Source organism: Canis lupus, chromosome 15, assembly GCF_003254725.2.
Source record: "Canis lupus dingo isolate Sandy chromosome 15, ASM325472v2, whole genome shotgun sequence".
Taxonomy (NCBI): Eukaryota; Metazoa; Chordata; class Mammalia; order Carnivora; family Canidae; genus Canis; species Canis lupus.
In genome coordinates, this window is record NC_064257.1 from 51,105,946 (window position 1) to 51,129,817 (window position 23,872).

At 44.2% G+C, this 23,872-nt stretch overlaps 1 protein-coding gene across 12 annotated transcripts in view; it reads left to right on the forward strand.

Moving 5' to 3' along the window:
* TRIM2 (tripartite motif containing 2) overlaps positions 1–23,872 on the forward strand; it is a 168,603-nt gene that overhangs the window by 68,944 nt on the left and 75,787 nt on the right. Inside the window, exon 1 of one of the 12 annotated variants that reach the window (XM_049094273.1) lies at positions 213–408. The exons of 10 other annotated variants lie outside the window; for them this stretch is intronic. The gene's annotated coding sequence lies outside the window, so the exon portion shown is untranslated. Of the gene's footprint in view, positions 1–212; positions 409–23,872 lie in introns of those variants that run through there. One more of the 12 variants, XM_049094272.1, reaches the window with a different exon arrangement.

A 23,872-nucleotide genomic window follows, 5' to 3' on the forward strand; every position in this document is an offset into this window, starting at 1 on the left:
GGCGCGGATTAGCTGCGGCGGGGTGCGGGGGCCGCCAGGCCGGCGCCACGTCACAGGGATTAGCCCCCGCCTGGCGGCGCATGGGGACCAGATGTCCCTCCGCCCGGCGCCGCCGCGCAGGATGGACGTGAGCCGCCGGGGAGCCCCCGGGAGCCGCGCACGCCGCGCTCCGGGCCCGCGGGACCCAGCCCCCGGGCAGCTTGCCCCGCGCCGGGCGGCGGCTGTCCCTGCGGCCCGGCCCTCGGAGCGCAGCGGCCGGTGAAGCAGCCCCAGGGCGCGCCCCCCGGGGGACGGACTGCCCGGGCCGCGGGGGGAGCCCGAGCCGAGCGCGGGCCGGAGCCGGAGCCGGAGCCGGAGCGGGAGCGGGAGGCGGAGCCGGAGCGGGAGCCCGAGCCCGACCCGCGGGCGGTGAGTGAGCGCGGCGGGGGCCGGGCGGGGGCCGGGCGGGCGCCCCCTCCGCCCTCCGCCCTCCGCCCTGGGCCGGGTCCCGGCGGGCTGCGGTGTGGCCGACCCGCTTCCGGATCCTGCGGATGCGGGCGCTGTGGCCCGGGCTGTGCGGCCCCGGGCCCCGCCGGCCGAGGGCGCCCTGGGGGGATGCGGGGTGGGGGGGGCGCCGCGCCTGCATCTCTGTGCACAGCTTCGCCGTAAAGCTGTTGACGTCATTTTGCACGGAGCAGAAGGTGGATCTGCTGCGGTCTTAAAAGCAGGAACTTTAATCATTTCTTAAAAGATGTTATTCATTCACTCCTGATAGAGACACACAGAGGCCGAGACCCAGGCCGAGGGAGAAGCAGGCTGCACGCGGGGAGCCCGACGCGGGACTCGACCCCGGGTCTCCAGCACCAGGCCCCGGGCCGAAGGCGGCGCTGAACCGCCGAGCCACCCGGGATCCCCGCATTGTTTTTTTAAATGCGTTTCCTCTCTCCCTCTGTCTCAAACTTTGGTCGTTTTGCAAAACTGACTGCTCGGATAGATTTCCTTCCTGTTAGCTTCCGTGCTGCTCCAGCTCACGCTACGCTTCTAGTTTATGAGAGGAGGGAGCTGTTGATTCTTGAAGGTTTGCAGGACTCTTTTTCGATGCATGTGTCGTGTATTTTGAAAATGCAGGCCCCACGTTGGAAACTGCCTGCCGCCGAGGAGTGGGGCGGGGAGAAAGGTTCGTTGCATGAAACGCCTGTCAGATCCAGAGCATTCTAGGAAACCCAAATTTGTTCCCACCTGTAATCCAACCCCATCGAGCAACTGGTAGCATTTTTACCCCTCTGCTTCCCCGGGAAATCATCGGCCTTAAATTATGAAACAGAAACAGCTTCAGATTCAAATGCTTTTTACGTAGTTTGTTTTAAAGTCCCGAGAGTTTCAGACACCCAAAGATTAGGTGAGCCCTTAGGGAAAGAGACATTGTTATTCCTGTGGACTATGTACACTAATGCTTTTTTTCACTGGACAATTTTTAGCCTATAAAAATGGAGATTGGTTTTTTCATCGATATTTTGAGAATGTGGTTATGGGATTGATGCACGACAACTTGAACTGCCAGGTTCCTTTACCCAGGGATGGAAGGACGGTGCCCGGGTCACTACCTCCTGGCCCTACTTAACCTCTAGTTTCAGATTTCCACTTGATTTCATTCTTGGCAGATGTAGTACCTGCCCTTCAGCTGAAAGAAAAAAAGAGCAGGAATGATTCAGAACACCTTGACTATAACAACCTTAACGAATGAGGCAAAGAATTTGTTGTTTTTTTCTAAGAGTTTATTTATTCATGAGAGACAGAGAGAGAGAGGCAGAGACACAGGCAGAAGGAGAAGCAGACTCCAGGCAGGGAGCCCAACATGGGACTCGATCCCGGGTCTCCAGGATCAGGAGGCAAGGAATTTGATTGAATTCTTTATGACACACATTATGTTTCCTTCCTCTGCAAAATGAGGGACATTGAACAATTAAGGACTAAATTAAGACAAAACAAAACAAAACCTTTGCCTTCCTCCTCCCTTAAGGTAGATATGGATTTGGTTGAGTTGGCCAAGGCCACATACATTAATGAAGTGTCTCTCCGGTGAGGTAATTCACTTATATTCTGGGCTAGGTACAGGGTTAACCCCACACCTCCTTACTCACCTTCATAAATGCACATTCTTCTCATTGCTCTTTTCTTTCTAACCTTTTCTACACCATTCCTTTGAGATGAATACTACGATTCTCTTTTGGATCATGGAATCTACAATATCATTACATTTCAGTGTCAAGATTTGTTTAGGTGACAGTGTTCCTTATCAGTACTCTCAGATTTCCCCAAATCCTGTCTTTACTTTCCTGGAAAATCCTAGGTCTCTCAAATCCGCGGTTGGAAATTCGACCATATCTTTCAAAAGTAAACATGGCATCTACATCTTGAATTGTTTTTCTTGCATTATCATTTTAATGTTGTCTCGCGTGGTTTCCTGATTGTCTGGTCAGCTTGTTATTTCTGCTTCATATTGGAACACAAGTGGATGGAACTTCTCATAGGACACGGAATATAAATGGGGTCAGGAGTCTTCCTGAGAAGTAACAGCATAGACTCTGACCTTTTCTTTGGTCTGTCCTTCCTTAGGTTGAATTCTGTTCTTTGAATTTTTGTCCACTGACTACTCTAGAAAGAGCTGGATATTTACCTTGGGGCTCAGGAGTGATCTGTTTGGCCTTTTCAGAGCAGCTATAATTTACTACTGCGAGTGCTGCTTGGTGAGAATTTGCCTGTTCAGTGGAGATAAGTCAATCCAGTAATACAGTAATGCCCGAGGAACCTTTGAAAATGCTATCCTGAAATCCTAGGGAGATAGCATTATCAGCACTTTTTCCTCTCACCACTCCACTAAAAATAACACTGCACGGTTCTTACCATCTAGGATTATAAATTCCCCAAAGACAACTTTTAGTTTGATTTGTTCAGGCTCTAAAAGGTTTATGCTGGCAGGTACCGGCAAGATGTTTTTGATGCTGGTGCTAATGATGTGGGTAAGAACAATGAGTTTTCTTATGTGTTTTGTGAGAAAATAGATTCCTGGATGTCTGAGAAACCTCTCTAAGACTGTTACCTTAAAAGCCTTGAGTTAAGGGGCAACCGGGTGGCTCAGTCAGTTAAACATTGGGGTCTTGGTTTAGGCTCAGGTCATGGTCTCTGGGTCATGAGATAGAGCCCCGTGATGGGCTCCGCACTCAGTGGGGAGTCTGCTTGAGATTCTCTCTCTCTCCCTTTGCCTCCATTCATGCTCTTTCTCTTTCTCAAAATAAATAAAACCTTAAAAAAAAAAAAAAAAAGGCCTTGAGTCAAGGCTGAGATACTATTATACTGTTACCAACATTATTTTTTGTGCCCTTTATATATTAGACCCTGAGACTGACCTGCTGGTTGGAAGGTCTAAATAAGCCCCTGCAAGTCTGTGAGTTTAGTTCATTATTTTCCTTGGAAGAGAATAAATAGTAGGTCTTTGATATGGATAGAATTTGGTCTTAGAAGAACTGACAAGTGCAACTTTTGAGATAAGCAAGTAGAGGGGAAATGAAGGAGAGGAAATCTAGTGACTGAGCCACTGTGTACTAGCCACTCAGCTTTTATGTGTTTTTTGAGAATTTAGTGGAAATTCGGCCTCAGAAACAGATTTCGTAGGCAAATGTTTTGTCATACAAAAGCTAATTCTTTCCTGTGTACAACTATCGTTTTTGCATATCCTGCCTGTGAATCTCATTTTAATCCTTGAACAGAAATATCCCCTCCCTAGAATTTTCGCTACATTCTTTTTCTTAACATACTGGATGTCTGGATGAAATTTATTTGGGCAGAAGGGCTGGCCTGGAAGATTAGGATGTGTCCTTGAGTCAAACAAAAACATTGTCAGCATGTTTATTAACTTAGGACACTTTAGTAGTGCTCAAACGGAAACTGTGGATACAGGTTTGCTTCTGCCTTAACTGCAGTAAAACATGAGGCAACCTAAGAAGTGCAGACTTTTGGAACCAGAGCAGTTTGCAGAAATGTGCTGGAGATGGTTGGAATCCTGGAAGGTGATTAGCCTTTTAAATCCCTATATCCTTATTGTAAATTATTTCTAAGTTTTATTTTTTTAAAAAGATTTTGTTTATTTATTCATGAGAGACACACAGAGACATAGGCAGAGAGAGCAGGCTCCCTGTAGGGAGCAGGAGGCGGGACTCGATCCCAGGACCCTAGGATCATGGTCTGAGCTGAAGGCAGACGCTTAACCGCTGAGCCATCCAGTTGCCCCTGATTTCTAAGTTTTAGAAGGTCAGCTGTTTGAGGGATGTTTTGTTTAAAGATAATCACTGATTTAAACCACATATCAAGAGAGAATAAAGTCTTGCTGACCTGCTTATCTCCCACTAGGGTAAGGACTAGCATTTTAGGACTCTCATTAGGCCTTCAAGGGTGATGACTTGGAGGACCAGGAGGAAGTAAACAAAAGCGAAAGTCTTTCAGATTATGACTCCCGAAAAGAGGTCTGACATAAGACCAAAAATGTGAAGGACTAGACTCATTTTTGTTTCAGATTATTCTGTCCAATTAGAAGAAAGGAAAGATGTTTTCAAGCCCAGGCTGTCTGCTAGCAGGATAATTAGGCAAATATTATGTTTCAAGACCCCCACTTTATGATCGGAAAAGTACAATCTAGTGAAAGGTGAGGCATATGCCTTGGAAGAAATTTCCAGCCTTGGGTGGTAATGTTAGACATTAGTGTGCATCCTCCTCCCCACTGTTCATTGACTTCCTCACCTGGGAAAGAGGTCTAAGGCTTGGGAGGACCCTCTTCTATAGTCCAGCTATAGCCACTCCCTGAGGGAATCACGATGGCCCCTGGACGTGAGATTTGCTTCTGTTGGCAGAGAAAGTTATGTTCTTGCCTTTTTCAACACAACCTGGGTGAAGTGACACTTGCTGTGTATTCCAAGACTATTCGATGCAGGCCTCTCTGTCCCTATAATGTTTCTTCCCTAGCCACCAAACAGTTCACCAGGGAGCAGGCTAGCACTAAAATGATCCTCAATACAGGCATTCCTGGAGGGTAAATGATAGATATACTTGAACCTCGCCTAAGGATATGAGATCAGGTCTCTTTAATCATGAGAATAACCTCTCAGACTAAACAAAGACCGTCTCGTTTGCTAACCACCTGTGATTTATTCAAATTAGTGTTACACATTCGACAGTGGTGTCAAAGCTAGATTATAAAACTGCCTATAAGAATGAGTTTTCTGGGCCTTTGCATAGGAATAAAACAGGGCAATTCGCCACATGGAATGGGATTTGCATCTTGTTAGCCTGCCTGCCTGTCCTCGGGTACTGGTTGCGATGGGAGGGTGCATGTCTTTGTAGCTGGCAGTCTAACTTACTTTTCATTCTGCTGGGAATTAAACTAGTGAACTAGAAGCATGAGGAGTTGGGTGGAGGAGGACAAAGAGGCAGGAACTTGCAGGATCTTCAAAAGGAAGGGAGCCTGGGGTCAGTCTGATACCACCCCCCCCCCTTTTTTTTTTTTGCTGTACTTTTCATCTCTGTGACTTAATTATCTTATAACTGGAAGTTTTTTTTTTTTTTTGTAATTCAAAATCAGTGGTACAGTTGGCCTTCACGACAGCACAGGCTACCTCGGGGCATAGTAATCTCCTCAGTGTTGGCGAGTGAATTATCTCCCTGCAGCACTGGGCCAGCTGGCTCCCCTTTATCGGTCAGCATATGTTCAGAGTTTCCCTCGCTTACTCCACGCATTGGATCTGTTAGGAAAGGCAAAATAATCGCCATTTGAGTCAAAGGAGGAGATTATAAAAGGGAACTTAAGAAATGTTAGCATTTCTTGGATACCCTCTTATTTAGTGTGGCCGATCCGAGGCCACCCAAGGAAAGTGTATCAAAAGGTACTTGAATGAGCAGGATGTTTGTGTCTTGATTGCTGCAGAAAACAAATGGCAAAAATTAGGGGCCTTTTTCTTCTAAATCTCAGCCCGTAACGAAGCCACTGGCCCAAACCCAATTTAGTAGTTCTGGAATGTGGTCTCCAGATTCCTGGTACCATTAAAAAGAATTCTTTTCTTACAAAGCTCTTTCCATTTTAGAGAAGCAATACTTCATCAGTCTGATGGGCCACACACTCTACAACTAATGAGCTTTAAGTAGGAAATCCTTTGTTTTGCCCCAGGTCAGATGGAAGCTACACGGTCGTGTTGCATGATAAGGTGATGTGACAGGTGCCATTTGCCTAGAGGAAGGATGAGCAGAGGCTAACTGCACTGTTGATCCTGTGTCTCCCTATTGTGGACCATTAAGTAGCAATTACCCTTGGAACGTCCTTCATCCCTTTCCTCTCTAAACGTCTCAATCCAGAAACCTTAAGTACAAAATAACTCCCCGAAGGCTAAAACCCATACAAAGCTGCCAAACCACATACCAAAACCACATGAAAAAATTTAGAAGACTGGGAAGGGAACAGGTGGGAATGATGGGTGTGGGGGTCCTGTTCATATTCAGTGGCCCCCTTTTCTGATGATGTTTACTCCAGTATTTCCACTTTAGCTACAGATCCCACAGAAGAACAAATGTTTTATTCATTTTTAACACAATTTCATTGAAAGAAAAAAACCAGATTTCTCAGAGATTTCCTCGACAAGGATTTTACTTGTAGTCCACATACATTGTTTTGCTTGAACAAAGGTTCTGAATTTTTAATAAGCTCCTGTTAGAGATCAAATTCATCCTACTTCCTAAAGAGCCTTTACATATCAAGAATGGGAAATCATTAAGAATTTGATTTGAATAGTTAAAGCAGTTTCTGTACTAGGAGGAAGGCAGATTTACTGGGTTATGAAATTCTTAATTCCATCTGCATGGGAGCTGGTTTTCATTTGTAATGCAGTACAAAATATTCTTGGCATGTTTGGGGCTTATTCCACACAGGATGCTCCATGCTAGAACTAAATCTAGCTGGAACTAAATTTCTTTTCCTAGACTTTTTTTTTTTCCTAAGCTGTTTTCTCTTCCCCAAGTCCCTTGGATAAATGCACTCATCAAAGTGCTTCCAGAGCTACCTGTGACTGGGTTAGTCTTCAATCTTCATTATTCAGCCATTCTTCTAGTATCTGTTGATGGGTGGTCAGGGAAGGGATCAGGGGTTTACCAGCAGACCAGGTCAAGACACTTAGACCTCCAGCTTGTGTCCTAGATCTATTTTCCAGTCCCTAGAGATTCAGGGCCCAGCTCTCTGGATTTTACACATCATCTCTGCTATAATACACGTGTTTTTTTTTTTTTGTTTTTTTTTATGATAGTCACAGAGAGAGAGAGAGAGGCAGAGACATAGGCAGAGGGAGAAGCAGGCTCCATGCACCGGGAGCCCGATGTGGGATTCGATCCCGGGTCTCCAGGATCGCGCCCTGGGCCAAAGGCAGGCGCCAAACCACTGCGCCACCCAGGGATCCCAATACACGTTTTTAATAAGCATGCTGTATTTGGCGTCTACAACTTAAGAGCGATCACTTGATTCACTTGAAATCCTTGGCCCATGTGTAAAATTTGTGAAACAAATACCAAACCTGAGGAAAAGAAAAAAAATTAATGGAACCCCTTTAAAATAGAAACATTTAAGTTAAAAAACAAGTCTAAATTCATATGGCTGATTTTGTAGGGAAGATTTGGTGGTTTTAGGATGTGAATACTAGCCAAACACATGGAGTCTGTATACTACTAAAGCTCATCTTCATAGGAAATTGGAGTGAAGGTTTGGCTCTTCCCTGTTTCAATATGCTCATGGGATGAACCATATTGGAATTCTAAATTGACAGATTGACTTGCTTTTTTGTATTGCAGGCAGATGTAGCAATTCTTGATTAATTTTCAGCCTTAAAACTGGTAGAACACAATTACCAAAGCAAAACAAAACATTAAATAAACTCTTCAATTAGACATAATGTATTATCTTGTGGATTTATTGCACCAGAGCTGATTATGTCAGGGCCTGTTATTTTTTCCAAAAGCCTGGGATCCTGCATGCCTTAGGTAGACTGAGCTGACTGTATGCTGTCTCTCTTTTATTTATGAAGATAACCCTGCTGACCCACCAGGATGTGCTTTGCAGCTTTCTCCATCCCTCCTCTCACTCTGTATTAGATGTGAAAATTATTGGTCCCTGTGGCATGAATCTAGAAGACCCAGCTCACTTGGCTCAAGTGCATGGTTTCATCAGCATATACTAGCTAACTAGCTGAGCTAAATTGGCACTGGGATGATAATAATGATTTAATCCCATGTTTGAGCACATCTTTACCTTTTAAAGATCACCTTCACATAAATTATTCCGTCTTACCTTTACAAAAACTCTGCAAGATAACATTTTAGAAATGAGGAAATTAAGACTCTAAGCAGTCCAGTGACTTTTCCAGTAAAGGAGGAAGTAGGACTCACACCTGTGACATCCTTCTCTCACTAAACCAAAATGCTCAGTAAAATTTGATTGGATGACGTATGATAAAATAATACAAAAATTGTGGACAGCTCTAGATGAAAGGATGTTTTATCAAGGAAACAAATCTAAAAAGCAAAAAAAAAAAAAAAGGAAACAAATCTAGGAAGGTGTTTGGAAAAGTGGTTTCCAATAGAGAATAGTCACCAAACATTTAACTGTAAACCTGAGAATACCACACAAAAAAACCATCAGGGAGCTATGTAAACAAGACATAATCAAGTGTGTGTCAGTTTATATGATATATCTATATGATATAGAGACGAGAAGTACAATGACGATTCAGAGAAAAGAGAGAAAAACATAAGCCAAGAAAGCAGGGACAGTAAACTGAGGAAGAGGGATGAAAGTTAGAGCTTAAAGACTGTCAAGATTTAGATGGAAGAGAAGTGGATGGGGTGCGGTAGGCTGGGAACACCCCGAGCAAGGGTACAGAGCCACTGTCCAGGTGGGGGTTGGCAGGGAGACACATCTGATTGCAGGAGGGACTGACCAGAGGGTCTGGGTAGGGCTGTGTTGGAAAATAACAATGGGGCCACACCAAAGAGGATCTTTAGTGCCAGACAGAGAAGTGTGAACGGATGTTTGGGTGCTGCAGTGTGTGAGCAGCGTTGGTTCCTTCTGAGGGCTGTGAGGGAGAGAGAATCTGTTACAGCTCTCTCCCAACTTCTGGTGGCCTCAGGCATGCCTTGGCCGGTAGGTGGTGTTCTCCTTGTTCTCCTCTCTTCACATCATCTTCCTTGTATGCATGTCTTGGTGTCCAGTCCCCCCTTTTTATAAGGACACCAGTCATACTGGATTAGGACCCACCCTAATGACCTCATTTTAAACATTTTTTAAATTTGTTTGTTTATTTATTTATTTATTTTTTACATTTTTTAAATTTATTTGAGAGAGAAAGGAAGAGCACTGAGGGAGAGGGAGAAGGAGAAGCAGATTCCCCACTGAGCAGGGAGCCCAATGCAGGGTTTGACCTCATGATGCTGAGATCATAACCTGAGCTGAAGGCAGACGCTTACCCAACTGAACCACCCAGGCACCCCTAATGACCTCATTTTAATTGATCACCTCTATGAAGATCTATTTCCAAATAAGGGCACATTCTCAGATACTGGGATCTTCAGCATATCTTTTTCGGGGAGATAGATTCAGCCCACAACAGGAGCCTTTAAAGAGTATTGAGCTGCAGAGTAAGAGGGAGAAAGGTTGTTTCAGTAAAGATGCACTGACCACAGAATGCAAAACACACCGCAGGGAAGGGAGGGAGCCGTGGGCTGGGAGCGGAGGATGGGAAAGAAATTAGGTAACATCTGCAGACATTTTAGAGGAAGAGCTGAGGGACCCCTGGGTAGCTCAGTGGTTGAGCATCTGCCTTTGGCTCAGGGCATGATCCCAGGGTCCTGGGATCTAGTCCCACATCAGGCTGCCCACAGGGAGCCTGCTTCTCCCTCTGCCTGTGTCTCTTTCTGCCTGTCTTTCTCTCGTGAATAAATAAAATCTTTTAAAAAACTTTAAAAAATAAAGGAAGAGTTGAAAAGATTGAAATAGTCCCAGTGCTAATACATTATTAAGTCTAGAACGTGATGGTTCACAGAGCACTCTGTCCCCTTTGGTCTTGATGACACAGAAGGCTGGGTGGTGTCTCCAGGGCTTCTGGCCTGGGAGAAGGACCAGTGATGAGGTCGTCTGCACCGGTGAGGGCAGCTGGCAAAGGTAGCACATGAGGGGGGACAGAGCCCAGTGGAGACGTCCACGGGGGTCACTGGCCATCCGAACCATGTGTCCTCATCTCTCTAGACATGGACTTGGGGAGTCAGGTGCGTTCAAGCAGTCCTTTGGACCTTGGGAGTGGGGAGATCTCTGAGGGAGAGGATTTAGAGAAAGCGGTGGGCTTGGTATCTGGCAGATTCCCAGATTTAGAGGATTACTGGTGAGTCAAAGCAGCATTTAAGGAGGCAGAGGAGAAACTGTCAAGCTCTCTGCCTCCAAAGCTGAAGAGAAAGAGTTCTGTGTGGAAGTGTCAGTGCCGGGAGCCACAGGAAGGTGGGAGGAGAACACCAAGGAACTGGCTCAGGACCCACGCCATAGGAGCTGCAGAAGGAGAAAGTGTCAGGGAGAGGAAGGGAGGGAGAGGATGGCCTTCATGGGGTGGCGGGGTCAAGGAAAGGGTCGGGGGCTTTGATTTTCCAGTCGTGTTTTTGAGATACGGTTTATGTATGGTGGCATCACCCCGTCTGGTGTTCAATTCTGGGAGCTTCGATAATCCCCAGGCCGTGTAACCAGCACCACCACCAAGACAGAGAACAGTTATGTCACCCTCATTATTCCTTCTTGTTGGGGGCCTTATCAGAGGAAACGCATGTGTGTTTGGAGCCAGAGGGGAGGGGAGCTGTGCTCAAGGAGAAAGTGATGGTGCTCAAGAGGAAAGGAAGGGTTCACTGAGGGAGTGAGGCCCTGGAGGTGGTGAGGAGGCGGATAGGATGGGCCCCAAAAGGGGTTAATTCCAGTGAGAAGGAATATTTCCCCTCTTCCTCTGAAGTGGAAGGAAGGAGGAATGTGTACCTTCAAAGTCTATGATACATTGGGGGGCAAATTCCTTGAGTCCTGCCAACAAAACCATTTCCTGCTGAGCAAGATGGTAAATGTCATATTCCATAACTTCCGCCTTGGTGGTATTATTTCCTATTGCAATTACTGTCTGCAGGAATTACATCAAAGTGGAGGGCAGACGCATGGCTGCATTTCTTTGGGCTCAGTGCCCAAATCCTGCTAATACTGTAGCAATTTTAGAACTGATACTTCCAGATTCTCCAAAGTTAAGGGCATCTGCATCCTTTCCTATTCCATACAGTGGAAAAACTTGGCAGCAGAAATGGCTTTGGTCCCTGTAAGTGCCTCACTGCTGAAGAGCCAGCTTCCACAGACGTGTCCTCCAGGCATGATTTGGTGGGAGGGATTCGTTTCTCATCTTGTTGTGCTTTTAACTTAAAATCGCCCTGAAGTAAATTTCCCTCCTAGCATCTGTGATGTCACTTCCATCGCCTCATGTTGGGTGTCCCACTGCCATCACCTGAGCGGGGGTGGGAGTCAGGAGAGTGTTGCACAGCAGTCCTCAAAGCGTGGGTTTGAAGAGTGCATTGGGAATCAAACTGTGGGCTATAACCAGCCTACTTAAAAAGTGAAATAGAGTAAGACACAGCAGAGGACTAAGTGTGACCTCATGCAACTTATGTTTCAGTGAAGTGTATGTATCTGTACTGAACTGCAACATAAAGTAGGTCTCTACTGTGGATCACAGGCACAAACATTTGAGAAATTCAGGTGTGGAAGTGTATGGGTCCTCTACCAATAGTGTGGCCTTAGGCAGGATACTGAATGTTCTGGTGGCTTAGTTAGATACATAGTCTGTAAAATGGGGGTAATAACAGTATCATTTCATATGGTTGTTGAAAGATTAAGAGAAAATGCAAAAAGTGTTATGGACTGCCCCTGGTTAGTGGTCAGTGCTTAGTGTTATGATCTCTTTCCTGCCTTAATCTCCAGCTCAAATATTTGTTTCCTACCTAGACCTTTCTTCTGAGCCTGGAACTGTGAACCTAGCAGCCCATTTGACATCTCCACGTGGTGGTCCCCCAGTCCTTTCCAACTCAACATATCCAAACTTGAACTCAGCTCCTCCCCACCTTCTTTCTCCAGTCCTCACCAACCCACTCTCCGCCCTGCCTCCAAGCATGCAGATCCCCCAGCTGCTCCTCCTGAATTCACTTGCCTCTGGAGGATGTTGCCATTCACCCACCATCTAGGTTGTCTGAGCATCATCTTACTAATGCTTCTAGTAAAAGAATTCTAAGCCTGGGTCATCATCCTTGAACACTCGATTTAGTGAAATTCTGCTCCCAGTCTTGCCCTGTTCATCACACCTCAACTGGATTGTGTCCTTCCTTTCCAGTCTTTCATGTTTCTAAGTCTTCAGTGGCTCTCATAGCTTTCAGGTTAAAGTTCATACTTTCAGTTTACAAAGCAAGGCCCACCATGGCCTGGCCTCTGCCTGCCTCTCCTCTTGCCCCCAGCCTAGTACTGCACACTCTCCTGAGCAGGTCTTCCCCTGCTGATATATACACCTGCAACGCTTGCTCCACCTTTCATTGCGTGGCTAACTTTATTTGGGCTTCTTAGCTCAAGATTGATGTTCAGGTCAGAGAAACTTAAGTTTGAATCCCCTAATCAATAGTTAATAGCCATGTGATTCCGAGAAGTGACTTTCTGAAGCAGTTGAAGATCTGGGAATGGGAATAACAATGCCTAGCTCGTAGAGTTGTGAGAATTAAATGAATGACCATGTGTAAAGAACAGTGTCTGGCACATAATAAATAAATGGTTGTGACTGTTGTTTTATTTATAATACTTATTTTTAATTTTAATAAAGGCTCAGCTTACTTCCTCTGGGCCTGAGTGTCAGGTTGTCAAAGAGCTGAGTTGTTTCTCCTGACTATTCTTCCCTCTCTTCTTCCCTTGACCAACCTCTACCTGTCCCTTAAGGTTCAATCCAAGGGTCACCTCCTTGGGGACTCTTCACAACCCCCTGGGCTCCCAGGGTAGTCGTCTTAACCTCTGTCAGAGTACCTGGCTGCCTGAACAGTGATACGTTCTTTCCCCCTGGATTCTAAGTCTCCTGAGGGGACTCCTGAGTCTCCCTGGTATGCCTTGTTCATACCAAGCTCCCTCTGTGCATGCAGGTGCCTGACATACAGTACATGATTAATAAATGTTTCATTAATGAATGGATGGATGAGCAAACTCTTGTAATTACTTTCTTACTGGTGTCCCTGTTTTCTCTCTTTCAAGAAACTCATCCTGTTAATTGCAACCAAATTAGTTCTCTTAAAGTAGAATTGTGTCACTCAAATTTTGCTGTCAGTGCACTCTACTAACACTGGCAGGTAGGGCCATTTACAAGATGGCTTCCTTTTTTTTTTTTTAAAGATTGATTGATTGATTGATTTATGATAGACACAGCAGAGAGAGAGAGAGAGGCAGAGACACAGGCAGAGGGAGAAGCAGGCTCCATGCAGGGAGCCCGATGCGGGACTCGATCCCGGGACTCCAGGATCATGCCCTGGGCCAAAGGCAGGCGCCAAACCGCTGAGCCACCCAGGGATCCTACAAGATGGCTTCTATGTAGTGTTCCAGTCATTCCTTCTATTTTCCCCATATCTTGTATCTTATGCAAAACTAGGCTGTTTTCACTCCTTTGTACCTACCCACGCTGGCTCTTTCTGCTTGGAAACAATTAACATCTTAACTGCCTACTGTTCCCCCTTTCATCTTCACCTGTCACAGTCTCACGACCTTGGAAACCCTCTCAAATGCTACCGCACAACAATTCCAGAACCCTTGCTGATCCATGTTTTCTTTCTCTTTTTTTTAAAAAAAATTTAAAAATTTTTAAGAGAGAGGCAGAGACCTAGGCAGAGGGGGAGAAGCAGGCTCCCTGTGGGGAGCCTGATGTGGGACTTGATCCCAGGACCTCAGGATTACGACCTGAGCCAAAGGCAGACGTTCAACCAATGAGCCACCCAGGTGCCCCTATTTTCTCTTTTTTTAAGAAAGATTTTATTTCTAAGTAATCTCTACACCCAACATGGGACTCAAACTGACAACTCAGATCAAGAGTTGCATGCTCTCCTGACTGAGCTAGCCAGCCCTTGATCCATTTCCTAAACAAAAGAAGGTTTCCACAGTCCTCCTTTGTACCCTATACCACCTGCCATGGACTTTTCTCCTGGAGAAAGACCGCTCTTTATCTACCAAGTTATTTACATACTTCTTACTGATGGCAAGTTCTTTGACTCCGAGGATTGTGTCTTAAATGCCTTTGTAAACCTAACGGCATCTAGAATATTATGTTGCTTATTGCTTCTCATAAGTGTTTAAGGAAAGGAGCAGAACTGAAAATCAATTAAATCTAGTTCTCCTTTCTGCTTGCCTATTAACTTTTAGGGGCTGAGGTAGGAGGAATTAGGATTTAACTCTTGCTTTTTGACTCTTAAATATATCATTAACTTTACGTTGGTGTCATGTTACAACTGCATTGTACTAAGTATTCAATAAGCATGTTTAACAAATTGAATATTAATTAGTAGGGTTTTTTTTTAAAGGTTTTTATCTATTTATTTGAGAGAGAGTATGAGAGAGAACATGAGGGGAGTGGGGAGCAGCAGAGGCAGAGGAAGAAGCAGCCTTCCTGCTGAGTAGGAGCCTGACTCAGGGCTTGATCCCAGGACCCTGAGATCATGACCTGAGCCTAAGATAGATCTCAACCAACTGAGCCACCCAGACGCCCCAGTAGAGTTTGTTTCCTTTTAGAACTAATATGCCTTCAAGTCTGATGTTGATGATTGTTACTTAGTGTGCTGTGCATACTACTAAAACAAAATGAATTAAGAGTCAAAGTATAGGAAACATGAAGATGTAAATATACAAGCACATCACTGGTTGGAAGTTCTATATGTGTGTGTATACACACACACACACACACACACACACACACACTTTCTTCATTATCAAGTAAAAAGCCTGGAGGATGAGGACAGTCTGTTTGGTCTCACAAATATTGAAACCTAATTTTATCTCTTTTTCAAAGGATAGAAGATCCATTGGTAGTTGGCTCTTCAACTCTGTCTTCTTGTGACCTCTGAGCTCCCCAGCTTGTGGTGCATGCCACAGTGGCAAATGGCAATAGACCTGGTCCTGCCTCCAGGTGGACCAAAGCTCAGTTTCTCTCATCCACTTGAAGTTGATCCTCCTTCCTGCAAGCCTAAGGGCAGGAGTCCTTCTCATTTGTTTGTCCTTCCACCCTTCTCCCCATGTAACCCTGAGTAACAGTTAGCCTTTGGGTGGTGGCAGTCATAGCTTTTATGTATCTGAGTCCACTCTCCAAGCAGGTCTTGGAAGCAAGTCAACAAACCAAATTAATACAACTTTTTAAGGAAAGTTTGCCAATTTCCAGTTGTTTACAAGTCTTGATGGGGACTAACTTCCAAAATTAATAAGGCATGACACATGGCATGACACATTTCACAATTTGTACCCAAACAGATTTCATGGAGGTAAAGGTAATGAATTGACTGTGGTGAAATATCACATCTACCCTTACTGGAGCCAGGAATTATATGTGGAGTATACTGATAACCAAAAATTAATTTCCATGTCTTTTTGATGTTGATCCTGAAAGACTACAAAGTCAGAATGATAAAAGACCATTTATCTGGGCATTTAAACACCAGAAACATCCAGGGGTGCCTGGGTGGCTCAGTCAGTTAAGCATCCAACTCAATTTCAGCTCAGGTCATGATTTCAGCGTCATGGGATAGAGCCCTGCATAGGGCTCCCCACTCAGCAGGGAGTCTCCTTGTCTTCCTCTCTCTCTGGCCCCCCCAAAATAAATAAATAAATCTTTAAAATAAAAAACTTTAGAAGCATCCAAACAATGAAATTGTTTTTAAAGGATTTTTTTCACCTAGTTTTTAAAAATCATGCCAGTGTAATAATTGAAGGACATTTACTCCAAGGAGCAGCAGTAAGTGGTAATGCTGTGATCTACCAGCTGCAAGTGACTGGTTGCAACAGCACAATCCACTGAATACAGGGTAAACTGGATCTCAGTGGACTGCGCCACTAATATCATGGCAGTCTTACTGTTCATGCCAAGTTGGGTTGTTCTTGGTTGTTCACGTGTTTTGGTAGGTACAAGCTATGCTAAGACATTGAGTTTCAATTATACTTATAACACATTACTTGCTAAAACACCATTTTCAATCACTGTGTTGTTTTAGAGTTAAGATAACTAAGTTCCAGAAACGTTTTTATTTTTTTAAAAGATTTTATTTATTCATTCATGAGAGACACAGAGAGACAGAGACAGAGACACAGGCAGAGAGAGAAGCAGACTCCATGCAGGGAGCCTGACGTGGGACTTGATCCCAGGACTCCGGGACCACGCCCTGAGCCGAAGGCAGATGCTCAACCACTGAGCCACCTAGGTGTCCCATGTTCCAGAAATGTTATTAATCCAAAATAGATTTTGGATAAATACTCTTCTCTTATTTCTATAAGGTTGTTCTTCAATTTCTGTTTTATTCAAACCAGTAACTCCCATGTTGCAAAACTGTCTTGAGAACAAACTGGGGTATTTAACACAGACCTGGTATACAATAGGTACTGAAAGTAAATGTGAGTTCCCTTCCTCTTCATATGCCTTGAAATGTAGGGGAAATGCATATAGGGGAAAAGTAATATTCATAGAATAAATAGCTGATACTTACTGAGCACTAACTTCTATGTAGACTCTGCTATATCCAGAGATTAGAAGATAGGTAAGGTGTAGTTCCAGAGCTCACTCTCTCATAGGAGAAGTGGATGTTCAAACCAGTAATTACTGCAGGGAGTGATAAGTACAACAGAAGTATATATAAACATTGATGGTAACTCAAAGGAGGGATGAATACCTTGCCTGAGTAAAAGAACTATCAGGAGAATTTTCAAAATAGAGGTGATGCATCAGTTGAATCTCTAGCAAGAGAGAAAAGGATTGGATTCCAGGCAGAGGGAGGGCATGTATAAAGGCACAAAAGTTTAAGTTTAAACAGAGGAAGGAGAATAACTTAGACTCTTCAGAGGCCTAGAATGAGTGCATTTTAAATTCTTTAAGGAAGACTTGCTGAAAGAAAAGCCTGGAGCCAACAATGGTAGGAATTCCAGCTCCAATTGTATGCGTTGGAGTTGCTGGGCTTAAGTATGCCACGGTTGGTCATGGAGTCTCAGTGTATCCAGGGATCTAAGTTGGTTTGGATGCTCTAGTCACGGCATGGAGGTCCCAAAGATGGACCCACAGAGGCAGATGAGGGCCAGATCCTCTTGTACAAAACCCAGAAGGCTCCTTGTAATGGACTGAATGTTCGATTTCCTTCCCAAATTCATATGTTGAAACTCTGCACTTAATGTGGTAGTATTTGGAGATGAGGCTTTGGGGAGATAATTAGGGTTTGATGAAGTCATGAAGGATGGAGCCCTCAGTGATGGGATTTGTGCTCAGTCCAACTTGTTAGAAAGTAATTTTGGCTTTGATAGAATTCTGTTGGAGATTCTCTTGTAAAGATAGCTCTCTTTTTCTTTTTGCCTTTCTGTTTTTCTCTTCCTGTTCCTTTCTGATCAAGAGAAAAAGTTATCCCCTTATTTGTAGTTATCAGAGAATGCAATCACCACACCTGCTTCAAATTCCCTTGAGTGCAAAACCACTGTGGGTGAAGTTAGCATTCACATTATTGTTGCATGTAAGTGGAAGGAACGACTGTTATAAAGAAGTGGCCTGCACCTCATATTTTCTCTTGTTCTCTCTTTACCTTTTCTCTTCAAAAAACATGACTTTTATCAGGGAATATCTTCTTTGTTCATCTTGGGCTTAATTAAGCAAACTTTTATTTATTTATTTATTTATTTATTTATTTATTTATTTTTAAAGATTTTATTTATTTATTCGTAATAGACATAGAGAGAGAGAGAACAGCAGAGACACAGGCAGAGAGAGAAGCAGGCTCCTTGCTGGGAACCTACGTGGGACTCGATCCCGGGACTCTAGGATCGCGCCCTGGGCCAAAGGCAGGTGCTAAACCGCTGAACCACCCAGGGATCCCTAAGCAAAATTTTAGAGCAGCATAAAATGTCTATGCATATAAGAATTTTCCTTTAATAATATTGCAAATACTTTAGGCCAAACAATAAAAATAACAAGACACAACATCTTATTTCATAGTGGTTTTTTTTTCCAGTATGTTTTTAGACTCCCTATCTGAAGGAAGAGGTTTTACATTATAGTTTGAACTACTCTTAAAACTACATATTTAGGTAAGCAGTAAGTATTTTTCTCTTACTTGAAAAAAAATTAAATAACTTTTAATAATTAGATTACCTTTACCCACTCTGAAAAGACTTAGTTAAGGAGTAAGTAGTGTCCTTTCTTGTGTGGCTTCTATCATCAGTGGGAGACTCTCACCCGTGCCTCTAGGACTCTACATATTGTTAAGACCTCACTGATTCAGAAATCATGAAAAAACAAGAGTGAAATACAGAATATCTAAACAGCTGTTTATTTTTCTCACTCCCAGTGTTTGTGCCAACCCAATAACCATGTGAACATGTATAAAGCACACCTTAATGACTGGATTAAACATGGTCAGTAAGTAGTGTTGAAAATCTTTTCCTGCAGAGTACGTCTAACTCTTAGGCAGGTTATGCTCTCCTGATAATCTTGCTTACCTGGCAGTCTAAATAAATAGGTAAACAAAGGCAAGCTCGAATTACCAGAAATTGAGTTAATTGGGGAATAACAGCGGAATTACAATTCGGGAAACACAGGCTGTAGCAAGCTACAGGCCAGGCTGTTGAGGGTCTGGGGCAGGCTGGATCTCTGGGCCAGGAGTGCAAAGACGAGGAAGTCCAGCCAGCGTCCATGCAGTAAATTCACTTGGCAGATGTTCATTGGTTGGGAGATAGGACTTGGTCTTCTATAATGCAGGCATTAATAGGAAATCCATCACTTGGTTCTTAAATTCTGTTCTTCTGAGGGTGTGTGAGATTCTTCATCTCATATCCCCCAGTTCCATTTTATTTTATTTTATTGTTTTATTTTATTTTTAAAGATTTTATTTATTTATTCATGAGAGACACAGAGAGGCAGAGACATAGGCAGAGGGAGAAACAGGCCCCCTTGGGGAGCCTGATGCAGACCTTGATCCTAGGACCCTGGGATCACACCCTGAGCTGAAGGCAGACGCTCAACCACTGAGCCACCCAGGCGTCCCCCTCCAGTTCCATTTTAGCTTGAAATCCTTTCACACGCCATTTTCCTAGATTTGTTTTACAAATATAGCTCATAGGTATCTTTAGCTGAGGCTCAGTCATAACAATCAGTATGGAAGTGTGTCACATGAGGACCTGGCCAGCAAGACTGTCCTCCAGTGCAGTGTTGGTCACATGGCCCGGGGTGATGTCCTGGCAGGCTTGACACCCAGTCGTTCTCCAGCACACACTATTGGAAGCCATGTGCCAGGGCGGTCTATGTGCTGCGTTGCGTCATCACTGGGGTGTGACCCTGCCCCTGTGGGGTTTACAGGTTGGTGGGGAAGCAGCTCTAACCAAGCAAGCAAACAGATATGTATGTCATTACAAATGGTGACAGTTAAAAAAATTTAAAAATTAAAAAAAATTAAAAAGAAAACGGTGACAGTTGTCATGAAGGATTCAACTACGGTGGAGTGCTAGGTAACAAAGGGGGGGGGGCACCCACGTAGGATCGCAGGGACAAGGAAGGCCTCAGAGAGGAGGCAGCATTTGGGCAGAGAGCTAAGGAAACGGGCAGCCTTGTGGTAGGAGGTCGGGGGTGGGGGAGCAGGCCAAGTACCCAGAAAGCTGGCGCCTTTCTCATGAAGACTCAGTGATGTTGCCATTTACTAACAAGAGGCCGCCTCTATCTGGATGTAAGATCTCAGAATTTGCACTTACTGGGCCAGCTGAGTCTTAAAAGGCCAGGAACAGTGGAGAGAGAATGATGGAGGGAAGAGCAGGATCCAGAGGCCACAGGAAGACTGGATAAAGGTCCCCGAATGCTGCTAGGAAAGCCCTGACTATTTGATCAAATAGAGAAACAGAAATAAAACCTGGTTTTATAATAAATAAGCTTTGTGGGCAAGTCTAAATTAAGGCCGGATTCTTTCACTTCCATTTCTGGGGACAAACAAACATGTGTTAATAGCTTTTTAAAAATAGAATGGAAATTCTCCTGAGGCCCGCCAGGGAACAGGAAGGAGAAGGGCCTGAAGGCGCTGGCCATCCGATGCCAACAACATCAACGCAGGTCTTTTCAGTAACTCCTTGTACTTCTCTCACTCTACCCTCCTCTCAGATTTGACCAGGGTGAAAGGCTTCGTAGGCAGTCTGTACAACTGCTTAATGACTTCCAGTCTTCTGTGTTTATTTTGGTGTCGGATTTTTATTGTCAAGGTCATTCTAAAGATCTGCAGCTTCCAAATTAGGCAAAGTTGGTCATTTATGTCCTGTATCTTTTTTTTTCCTCTCCATTCCCTGGAGTCCGCCTTCTCTGTGAATCCCCCTCTAACAGGATGTCGTGGTTTATTTTTTCCCTGCCCTTTGCCATGTGGATGGCCAGAGTCTTAACCTTTTAGTCCTCTCATGCTTTGTGGTGGATTCCTGTTTCTCTGCTATCTTGGGAACTCCTGCCATTGGATGTGGTATTTTCGTATCCATATGCTCTAAACCATTAGCTCTTCAGGGAGACCAGCTGTGGTACGAGGGCCCTTTGTTATTCCTCAGTATGGTTTTCTTTTCTCATCTTAGCAAGACCTGTGCTTGTATTTCCAGTCATTTCTTTTGAACCGTCCTACAGAACTAATGCAGTCATAATGAACTCCACACAGCCAGCAAAGACCACCAGCTCCCCAGGCCCACCTGGGAAGAAGGGCAGTGGGGCAGATGGAGAGAGGTACACAGTCAGGCCTGAGTCTGTGTCAGTCTTTGCTACCTGCTAGTTATATGGCACTGGGGGGTCTCGTCACCTCCCCAGACTTGTTTGTCTGTAAGATGGTGGTCAGACGGGATATGGCCACAGAGGTCCAGGTGTTCTGAAGAGATGCATGAGGGGTGGGTGGAGGTGGGGAAGACAGAAAAATGAGAGGTGAGCATGTTGGCAGGGCCCCCAGGACCAAGGCCAGTGTTTTGGAGAATGTATCTTGTAGCTTTCAAACCAGGAGACTGTATCATCTCTATGGTTCTTTGGAACTTTAAATACCTCAGGCGGTATGAAGGGATGGGAATCTTGTGCCTTCCTGCTTCCAGTCACTGCTTCCCTGTCAGGGCAAGAAGGGAAGGGGTTAGGAGCCAGCCTGGGAGCTGGGGTTGTGAACTGAGCCTCATGGGATTAAAAAGTGATGGAGCTTATGCTCTTGATTCTGGTTGTTGGTCTGAGCTGAAGATCCATATGGCAGTGGGGTGGCTCATATCCCTTTAGAGAGTACCAGCGCCTTTGAACTTAGGCTTGTGGTCTTTCTTGATGGGGTGGGAAAGAACATTGGGTTCCTTCCCGTTGGGTATATCCTGGCCAAGGTCCCTTGCCAGATCCCAGCTTCTCACTTTCTCCTTTCTCAAAAAGTCCTGCCTTCTCTCTACATCAGAGAGTAGTTAAAACAAAGAGGCAATTCTGTAGGGAGCCAGCAGATTATCTATGACTCACACTATATTATTCATCTGTGCCTGGGCTATGTTCTTTCCAGAGGAGAATCCCACTGAGTTAGAGGACGTGATTAGGACATCTGACCTTGTGGACTGCTCAACACTTCAGACAGGTTGGGTTAGCAGACTCGTTATCTGGTAGTGAGATCAAGACGCGGATAACATAGTTTTTTTAAAGATGTACAAGAGGAGATTTGATTCTTGGAATAGCTTTATAAGAAAGCCTTTACATCTCCTTTGAGTCAAGGGAAAGAAGTTTAATTATTAATTGCAATGTGTCTGGAATATGGCTTTTTTATGGCATTAGAGAAAGAATTCCTGACCTGTGAGGAATTTGATATGAATTAGAGAGTAAAAATTTTCCTGACCTGTAGTGGGGAGTAAAGCAAAATGTCCTATTTGCATTCACAGATAGCTAGAAGGTAGGAGAGGAGACAAGGAAAGAAGGAATTAGGAATTACATGGCATTATCTGCCATGTATTTGACTATCTTACAGCTCAATTATTTGCAATCTGATTTCCACAGTGGTGGGACTTGTCTTGTTTTCTGGCAGTTTCCTCCTACCCTCCTAAAATTTCCCCTATCCTTCACTCACGGTATATTGTGTCTTCTTTCATCCTCTGTGTGTAAAACTTAGGGATGTTGTGACCTTCCATGATGTTTCTTACGCCTGGATTTCTCTGTGAATAGCACTGAGAAGTGAGGTACAGTTTTTCCACCTGCGGGGAACAGCTTGCCTCTGTCTACAGAACACAGGGTGATCCTGCATCTAAGGAAATGATTGTTCTTTCCATTTCTTGTGTACAAATAAATTGTAGATATTGTAGGTATTGGTTATTTAATTATTTTTGTGCACAAATAAATTATAGTTACTGTTTTTCTTTTATGAGATTTTTTTGGTTGTTGTCCTTGGATTAGTTTATAAACTTGTTAAAGTTCATCTGGCTGTGTCATAATATTCAGACTCTGAATTAGGGTATAGTGGACCCATTCCTCTTAAAGCAAAATCCATAAAAGCAAGTGCCAGCCACCTCATTAGGTTTGATTAGGGTGGGCAGACCATGGCCTGAGTCTCAAATCTGCCCCACTGCCTGTTTTTTTTACAGCCTGTTAGTTAAGAACAGTTTCTACATTTTAAAAAATATGTATGTATGTATGTATTTATTTGTAAGTAATAGGGCTTGAACTCATGACTCTGAGATCAAGACCTGAGCTTAGATCAACAGACACTTAACTGTCTGAGTCACCCAGGTGTCCCAGTTTCTACATTTTTAAATGCTGGTGGTGGTGGTGGGGGGGGGGGGGATTAAAAGAAAAATAATATTCTATGACGTGAAATTTCTATAAAATTTATGTTTTTATACATTTTTATTGGAACACAGCAACATTCCTTTGTGTGTTGTCTATGACTGCCTTCACACAACAATATTGTTGGCAGTTGTGACATGCTGTATGGCTTGCAGAATCTAAAATGTTCAGCAATGGGCCATTTGGAGCTAAAGTTTGCCAACCACTAGGCTTGCTAATTAGAACATTAGTTGACTCTTCTGAGCTAGGCACTGTGCTAAACCACTTCCAGGCATTGTCTTATTTAATCCTCATGACAACCCTACAAATATCACCCACCATAGAACACCTTCCCAGGGGATCCCTGGGTGGCTCGGTGGTTTGGCGCCTGCCTTTGGCCCAGGGCGCGATCCTGGAGTCCCGGGATCGAGTCCCGCATCGGGCTCCCTGCATGGAGCCTGCTTCTCCCTCTGCCTGTGTCTCTGCCTCTCTCTCTCTCTCTGTGTCTATCATAAATAAATAAATCTTTAAAAAAAAAAAAAAAAAAAGAACACCTTCCCAGTTGGGAGCAACACCTATGAGCATCTTTGGCAGGCCTCAGGTGGAGGCCACAGATAAAAATTGCTTACTTGAGATCAAATCTATTTTTTAATCTAATTTATTATTTGGGATTTATGTCTATGTCTCTCTCATGAGTATGCATAAGTTCCTTAAAGATAGTGACCTAATGCCAGTGCAGTATCCAGCTCATAGTAGAAGCTAAATTAAAAGCT